Genomic DNA, 8,954 nt, shown 5'->3' with positions numbered 1-8,954 from the left:
GCAGCAACATCCAGAATTGGGTCTTCCTGGTTTGTCAAGACCATGCATATTGCATACAAAACGATGGGCCTTCCTCCTCCTTCAGAGATCAAAGCACATTCGACGAGGGGTATGGCAGCATCCTGGGCATACGCGAAGGTCGCCCCTGAGGTAGTTTGCAGAGCAGCAAACTGGAGCGTGCCCAACACCTTTTTTAGGCATTACAAGCTTAGGCATTACAAGCTCAGGCTTGTCCACCTGAGGAAACATTTGGCTCTACAGTATTACGGCGGCTGTTGCCCATTGAAAATTTTTTAGTAACATTGCATTGAGGGTTTGGCTTATTTTTATTTTTTTTTTCTTCTCTCCCTTCTTAATAGTGCTTGGTACATCCATAGTAGGCTGACATGGGGAGGTCCAGGAATAAGTTAAATTGTTGTCCATACTTACAGTAATTTTCCTTTCCTGGATCCTCCCCATGTCAGCCGGAGGATTCCCACCCAGTTTATCCGTCGCGAGGCGGGGTTTTTTTGAACACTGGTGTGGGCAGCCAGCCGCCCTTTATGGGCTAGAAAAGAGGTGGTCCTGGAGGGGTCAGAGGGGGCGGAGCTGACCCATAGTAGGATATCAGGGAACTGGAGAAAGTGCAGAGAAGGGCAACCAAACTGATAAGAGGCATGGAGGAGCTCAGCTATGAGGAAAGATTAGAGGAACTGAATTTATTCACTCTTGAGAAGAGGAAAATAAGGGGGGATATGATCAACATGTTCAAATATAGAAGGGGTCCATATAGTGAACTTGGTGTTGAATTATTCTCTTTACGGTCAGCACAGAGGACACGGGGTCACTCTTTACGTCTAGCGGAAAAGAGATTTCATCTCCAAATATAGAAGAGCTGTGAAAATGTGGCTCCCGCATGAGGTGGTTCTGGCCAGCTCAGTAGATTGCTTTAAGAAAGGCCTGGATACTTTCCTAAATGTGCATAATATAACTGGGTACTAACATTTATAGGTAAAGTTGATTCAGGGAAAATCCGATTGCCTCTTGGGGGATCGGGAAGGAATTTTTTCCCCTGCTGTAGCAAATTGGAGCATACTCTGCTGGGGTTCTTTGCCTTCCTCTGGATCAACTGTGGATATAGAATTGGGTATATTGGATTGTACGATATTTTTTATTTTATTTATTTATTAATTTTTTTTATGGTTGAACTGGATGGACTTTTGTATTTTTTCAACCTGACTATGTAACTATGTAACCCTGCGATGGGAAAGGTAAGTGGAGTTTTCTAAGGAATTTTTACATTTTTTTTAATGAAATGTCTCCTTTAAAGTAAATGTTGTCATGCCTAAGTGTCACCACTAGGGGCTATATGGAGCACTTACCTTCTCATGCTTTGCTCAGAGATCACGCTGTGTCACAGAAACAGCACTTTTTTTACTCCGGCTAGCAGGCAGACCTCCGGTAAGTTTGGAGGGTTTTGCTTCCTCCAGACACCCCGACCTGGGCTGAACTCTTCCCCTCTTCATGAGGCTGAGTATAAGGGAGAAATACAAACGATCGGCAATGCCGTTTTCTTTCACTGCCCCTAGTCGTCGACGGCTTCCAGGTCTCCTCCATGCCATCCCTCCCTCACTCACAAGCCGATCCCATCGGATCGGAGGCCTGTGCTTGCGCAGGAAATTTTTTTTTTTTAAAGAGAAAGGAGGGGGGGGGGGTGATGCGTGGTGGGGCAGGGCTTAGTGCGGCGTTGGCGTCCTCCAACGCGGGAGTGTGTTTAAAAAAAATAAACTCCATTTGTGCTGGCTGCAAAATTGTCAGAGAGACATAAGAGCAAAGAGGAACATGAAAGAGGTTTTGGGGACATAGGCATTTCCTATTTGACACATTTACTATTTGCATCAGGCTGAGCCTTAATAGCAGCGGCGTTGACTGGACTTTTGCTCAAGCAGTGGATGCAATTTCTTCTGGTAGTACCTCTGCTTTGTGCAAACCACCTAAGCTCAGAAGGAGGGGGTTGAAACACCCCCAAAAAAAGAGCTAAATGGGTCTCCCTCAAGCTCTGGAAAGCCTACTCATCTCTACAAATGGCATCATCCCCTGTGAGGGGGTGGCTGGTCAGAGTGAGCATTGGGCCCATGAAATGTTTTCAACTGTTTTCAACACTGCAGCCCCTGTTTATTTTACTAAAATGATATTTTTTCCTCAGCCATGATAGGTTTAAAAAAAAAAAAAAAAGTTTAGCGACTTTAATCGCATCCTAATGCGCGTCAAAATACGTCAGGTTCTCTTCCATTACCCAGGACCCTCAAACTGAGGAACTGGGGGCGGGAGAAGACGAATTCCCTTAGGGGACTGTGGTGAGGCTGATGACTCCTCTTCTGAGGTGTCAAATGCGGGAGAATCAGCTGTTTCAATCTTAAGATTGATGGTGCAATTTCTTGCTGAATGGTCCGCTCCACATTTATGTACCCTTAACTGAGTGTTTGGGTTCGCTAAAGCCTCCCCAGCTGTGCATGCCTTCTCCTGTCCATTCATTGTTGGAAAAGATTTTTGTATCTGAGAGGATCACCCAGATAAGCATTATTTTCCCTCCTAAAAAAGCTTTTCACACTTTATTCTATGGTGGAGGAAATTCACTAAGTAGGGTATACCAGCAATTAACGCTGTTATATCCTCTGTGAGTAAAAGTTTGTCTTGTCCGGCAGACAATGCTCAAATGCTTAGGGATCCAACGGATAAAAAGTTGGAATTCCTATTAAAAAAAAAAAAAAAAACAGGCTCAGCATCTGGCAGCTTTATGTTTGCAATAGTTGCTATGAGAGATTCTATCCTTCAGGCCTTGCGCCCTTCGCTAAGTACCATGCAGAAGCTCCTGGCTAGTCTTCCTTTTTGCGGTGAAACAGCTATTTGGGGATGTTTTGGATAATACATCCAAAGAAATTCTAGTGGAAAAAGTACCCCTTTTGCCATTTAAGAAAAGGAGTAAATGTATGTTTGTTTTAAAGCTCCTTCTTCTGTGCCAGGGGCATCAGCCTCCAGACAGTCACAACGGCTTCCGCCATCAGGTTCAAAAGGTAACCCTCAGGGTTAACCCCAGGTACAAAAGAGGTCATAGGGGAGGAAACCTACAAGATACTGAAGCCTCCTTATGGCGCCCCCGCTCTCTCAATAGGGGGAATTCTTCTGCAGTTCTTCTGCAGTTCTTCTGCAGTTCTTCTGCAGTTCTCAAGGATCTGGCAGGAAGAGTGTCAAAACGAATGGGGGACTTCCTCAATAGCTCCAAGGTACAAACTGGAGTTCCAAGAGTTCCCGTCTCCTCGTTTTCTCAGATCAAACGTTCCTAAGGATCCAGAGAAAAAGAAGTCTTTCTCTCAAGCATTGGTCTATCTTTAGGCAAAAAGTGATCATGGTGGCCCCCCTGTAAGAGCAGAGGTTGGGGTTTGGTTAAATCCAAATGGACGTTCTGGATCTCAAAAATCTAAATTCAATTCCTGAATATAACCACTCTTTTTTTGCATGGAGTCAATCCAATCAGTTATCTCCATCCTACAAGGAGGAGAACTTCTGGCGTCAATCGACGTCAAAGATGCATACCTCCATATGCCTATTTCCTCGCTCACTAGTAATATCTACTTTTTAAGGTGGAAAATCTTCATTTTCAGTGTGTAGCTCTGCTTTCCAGTCTAGCTACTGCACCTTGAGTGTTTACAAAGGTTCTGGCCCCTCTTCTAGCCAGATTAAGGGCCCAAGGTATAACGATTATGGTTTACCTGGACGAACTGTTCTTGATAGTTCAGTCGGTAGCCCGCTTAGACCAAAGTATGGTCACCACATTCAACTACCTGGAATATGTAGGTCGGATTCACAAACTAAAAGAAATCTTCTTTAAAACCATGAAAAAAGCTAAAATACTTGGGTCTGATCATAGGTATCCTATCAGCTTGGAACAAAGGGTTCAAGCTCTAGATTCCCAGTGTGTCTGACTCCAAAGCCTATGGCACATTACCCTGAAAGCGCCCAATCTCATCTGATCTTGGAGGCTAAGCAGGGTCGGGCCTGGTTAGTACCCGGATGGACCTCCTGGAAATACCAGGTGCTGTAGGCTGGGTACGCCGGAGCCTCAGTTTATGGTTAATATCCAAAAATCTGCAAAGGGGAAAATCCTTCCTTCAGTTACCACAGAAGTGGCCCAGATCAGAAATGGCCTTGCCCATTATCATTCTAGAAATTCAGGCAGAGCACTTGGTTCTGAGGGCCTGAATGTTCAGTTTACGGTATTGTCCTGCCAGGATTCAATCCGACTATGCCACAGCAATGGCCCACATTAATCACCAAGGGGGCACAAGAAGTTATGCGGCCCAGAGAAAGGTGAATCATATCTATCTTGGGCAGAAAACAATGTACTTTGCCTGTCGGCAGTCTTCATTCTAGGAATAGAAAATTGGCAGGCGGACTACTTGAGTCGCCAGTAGTTGTTCCCGGGCACCCCAGAAAGTATGTCATAGGTAGAATCCTTGACTTTCTACAAATGGGATTAGAAATAAAGCTGGCTATCAAGGGCCTTATCGGTATTATTTCAGCGACCACTTGCTTCACACTCTTTGGTTCGTAGCTTTGTTCAGGGGGTAACGCGGCTTAATCCTCCGGTTAGGTCACCCCTGAACCCTTGGGACTTGAATTTTGTCCTGTCGGCTTTAAACAGCCTTTTGAGCTGATACAACATATTCCCTTGGTCCTTTTGACAAGGAAACTGTTTTTTTCTGGTAGCCATATCTTCTGAAAGAAGGTTATCAGAGTTGGCTGCTCTTTCTTGTAAAGAACCATATTTAATTATTCACAAGGATAAGGTTGTATTGCGTCCTCATCCTAATTTTCTACTGAAGGTAGTGCATACCTACCAACTGTTCCTGATTTCGAGGGACTGTCCCTGATTTGGAGCAATGTCCCTCATAGCTCCTCATTTGTCCCTCATTTTGGTCTGATCTATATATCTTTCAAAAAGTGTTTCCCAGTGCTAAACCTTTTCATCTGATTTCTAAATTGCTGCATTTGTAAATTCCAAAAGCCAGTATAAAGGAATAGTAGTGTTAAAATAAAGCACTTGTGGATTTAATTAACCTTTTTTTTTTTAGTTAATTCTCCTTTAAGGGGGTGTGGCAGGGGGCGTTTCCTATGCCTACATACATTTGCTAGTAGGTGTCCCTCATTCCCATCTCAAAATGTTGGGAGGTATGGTAGTGTCAGGTTTTCATTTAAACCAGGATATTGTTCTACCTTCATTTTTCCCAGATACCCATTCTGCGGAAGAAAAGTCACTACATTCTCTTGATGTGGTGAGAGCAGTCAAAATCTATTTGAAGGCGACTGCTCAAAATGGATGTTTTGTTTGTGTTGCCTGAAGGTCCTAAAGGAGGACAGGCAGCATCGAAATCTACTATTTCTAAATGGATTCGACAAGTGATTGTTCAAGCTTATGGTTTAAAGAGGAAAGTTCCACCTTTTCATATTAAAGCGCACTCCACCAGGGCTGTTAGTACTTCCTGGGCAGTGCATCACCAAGCTTCTATGGTTCAAATCTGCAAGGCCGCAACTTGGTCTTCAGTCCATACATTTACCAGATTCTGTCAAGTACATGTAAAAGGTCATGAGGATATCGCCTTTGGGTGCAGTGTGCTGCAGGCAGCAGTATAAGTCCTCTGGTCTCATGATGCCCTACTTGTGTTGTGTTTCCCTCCCTTCAGTTGGCATTGCTATGGGACATCCCACATAGTACCTACTATGGCTCTGTGTCCCGTGATGTACGATAAGAAAATAGGATTTTAATAACAGCTTACCTGTAAAATCCTTTTCTTTGAAGTACATCACGGGACACATAAGTCCCTCTCTTCTTTCTGGTATACACGTGTATTGCTTTGCTACAAAAACTGAGATACTTCCAGTAGTGGGAGGGGTTATATAGGGAGTGGAATTCCTGTCTTAGGGTGTGCCAGTGTCCATCACCTGAAGGTGGCCTATAACCCACATAGTAACTACTATGGCTCTGCGTCCCGTGATGTACTTCAAAGAAAAGGATTTTACAGGTAAGCTGTTATAAAAATCCTATTATTTGGATGAAACACCTGTTGCTTACAGATACCTTTTACAGATGACAGCCGCTCTATTATTATTATTATTATACAGGATTTATATAGCGCCAACAGTTTGCGCAGCACTTTACAACATGAGGGCAGACAGTACACTTACAATACAAATCCATACAGGAGGGATCAGATATCCCTGCTCGTTAGAGCTTACAATCTAGAAGGGCTATCTCCTTATGTTAAATATATTGGTCATCTGCGGTAACAACCAGGGCCACGGTGATATAAAAAGCGGCCATCTGTAAAATTAACTTACAGTGATATTTTTATTGCTCAAGCTTGTTTATAATAAGTTTTTGTTTTTACAGTCATATCCAGGTAGATTACATTTTATGTAATTAATGAATTGCATAACAACAGTTTTAAAATAACGCATTTTGCTCTTGACCTATTTTCCTGATGTAAATTAATAAGTGACATCACAGATCATATACTAAAATGCTTACGTTCCTCTCAGTTGTGTAACACATAGTTAGAATGTGTCGCATAGTTGCAAGTAAAAAGTGACTGCTCTTTAACTCTGACTGCCAAAAACTTATCTGGTAAGTCATGGCAGTGAAAGGCTCATGAAGTCACCATCTTTGTATACTGTCACAAAGGGGGGCTAGTTTCAGCACTTGGATTGTTTATTTAGACAACCACCATAGTATCAAGAAAGGGTGCTGGCAAGGGAGCGCTGTATTACCTTACCTGTTCCCCCAAGAGGGTGCCTTTCCCCTTCTTTGTGGGAGGATTCAATATGATAGCAGGTATGATATGATTAAAAGTAAAAAGTGAGCCCATTACAGGAAATTTGGGAGCTATCTTTGGTGAACGTTTTCTGAAAATACTACCTGTTTTTTTCTGAGTAACCACCTCTACCTCCAACAAGCTCTTCTTTTAGAAATACCTTTATTCTTAATGTAACCTAATTAAATTGTTCTTGCTTTATTAGAAAGGTTGAACTAGTTTGGGCTATAAGCTGATCTTACCTCTATTGCAGGGGTCTCCAAACTTTCTAAGCATAGGGCCAGTTTACTGTCCTGTGAACTTTAGGGGGACCAGACTGTGGCATGCAGGAGTAGAAAATGTCCTGGTGTCAGTGTGAGTAAGCAGTGTCCCCTCTTTTGTATTGGGTGGAGGAATAAAGCCCCCATCATTGGTGTCAGTGAGAGGAATTGTGCCCCATCGTTGGTGTCAGTGGGAGGAATAGTGCCCCATCGTTGGTGTCAGTGGGAAGAATAGTGCCCCATCGTTGGTGTTAGTGGGAAGAATAGTGCCCCATTGTTGGTGCTAATGAGAGGAATAGAGCCCCATCGTTGGTGTCAGTGGGATGAATAGAGCCCCATCGTTGGTGTCAGTGGGATGAATAGTGCCCCAACCTTGGTGTCAGTGGGAGGAATTGTGCCCCTTCTTTGGTGTCAGTGGGAGGAATAGTGCCCCATCTTTGGTGTCAGTGGGAAGAATATTGCCCCATCGTTGGTGTCAGTGGGAGGAATAGTGCCCCATCATTGGTGTCAGTGGGAGGAATAGTGCCCCACCCATCATTGGAGCACAGGTGTGTCAGGAGGAGGCTGTCTCTCTGGAGCTGCTGCAGATCCGTGTGAGAGGGGACTGGTGAGGAAATCTATCCCAGCTCTCCTGGCCCCTTTCTGGGGAAGCCATGGAGGCCAGCAGGGCCTCTCCTGCTGGAAGCTCTCAGCCATCTCCTGGGCCATCAGGTAACATGCCTTCCTCTGTACAAGCCATGGCTTGTGATCTCTCTGCCCCTGGTAAGGATGAAGGCTCAGAGGCAATTCAGGAGCGAGTGGTGGCCGGGATTAAAGCCCTGAATAGGGAAAGAGACAAGCTCTATAAACTGAGAGCGGAGCTGAAGCGCTTGAGAAGGCAGCGTGAGGGCTTACACAGCCAGAAACGAGGGTCCATGGATCCGGAGATCCAACTGGCCAAGGTCCGGGTGGAACATCAGGAGACCATTGTGTCCATCATGGAAGGAAGAGATGGGCCATTTAAGGAAAAGTTCTGCAATGACAGAAGGTTTGCCAGGATGACAAAAATGGAGGTGGAGGAGGAGACCCCCAGTTCTGACCCCCTGCCCCCTCAGGGAGAGGTAAGCAGCCCCATGCCTTCCCAGGACTCAGGAGGCATGCTCAGGGCCATCCAGGCAATGGAGTCTCCTATACGGGAAGATCAGTTGGTGTTCCATGAGGAGGACATTACTGATAACATGCCTGACAAGGTAAAGCCTGTCAAGCCCCATGTGGTGCATAAAACTGTTTTTGTGAACACTGTGACTGATACAGACAATGTGCCCAGTGACAATCAGGCTGCTAATCCCATTTGTAGCAATGCTGTACCTGCTGATGCTACAGTACAGCAAAGTTTGCATTTAAAAAATGACATTCCTGCAGATGAACTGCAGCATTCAGCAGAGCCAATTAGCCCCCCTTCAGCTGAGTCTAATGCTGTTTGCCCCACAGCTGCTGAGGACTCTACAGCACAGCTTCAGGAGACAGCTGGTATTGCAGCAGAAACTGTGATTATTCCTGATGGGAATGTGAATGTTTGTGTGACTGATAAAAATCATCCCAGTACAAGTGTGATGAATAATGGTCCCAGTTCAAGTGTGATGGACAGTCCTACCAACTCCGTTCCAGCAGATAATAATAATTGTAATGTACAGACTAATGTAACATCAGTGTGGGGCCTTGGCCCTGATAAGCCTACATTTGCCCAGGTGGTACGTTCTGCTCCTGGTAGCTCCGCCCCCAAGAGGGTTTTCCCCCTGCGACCTACCACCTTGAGCACCCTGGGATCTGGTCTTGGGTCTCTGGCTTCTGCTGGGGGTCCAAGAAG

The 8,954-nt window shown here is 44.9% G+C and overlaps 1 pseudogene; it reads left to right on the top strand.

The window, feature by feature from the left end:
- Window positions 1–3,969: 3,969 nt before the first annotated feature.
- Window positions 3,970–4,084, top strand: LOC141135952 (5S ribosomal RNA; annotated as a pseudogene).
- The last annotated feature ends 4,870 nt before the right edge of the window (window positions 4,085–8,954 follow it).

The sequence above is a fragment of the Aquarana catesbeiana genome, linkage group LG03 (assembly GCF_042186555.1).
Source record: "Aquarana catesbeiana isolate 2022-GZ linkage group LG03, ASM4218655v1, whole genome shotgun sequence".
Classification (NCBI taxonomy): Eukaryota; Metazoa; Chordata; class Amphibia; order Anura; family Ranidae; genus Aquarana; species Aquarana catesbeiana.
This window is presented reverse-complemented; position numbering and strand designations above follow the sequence as displayed.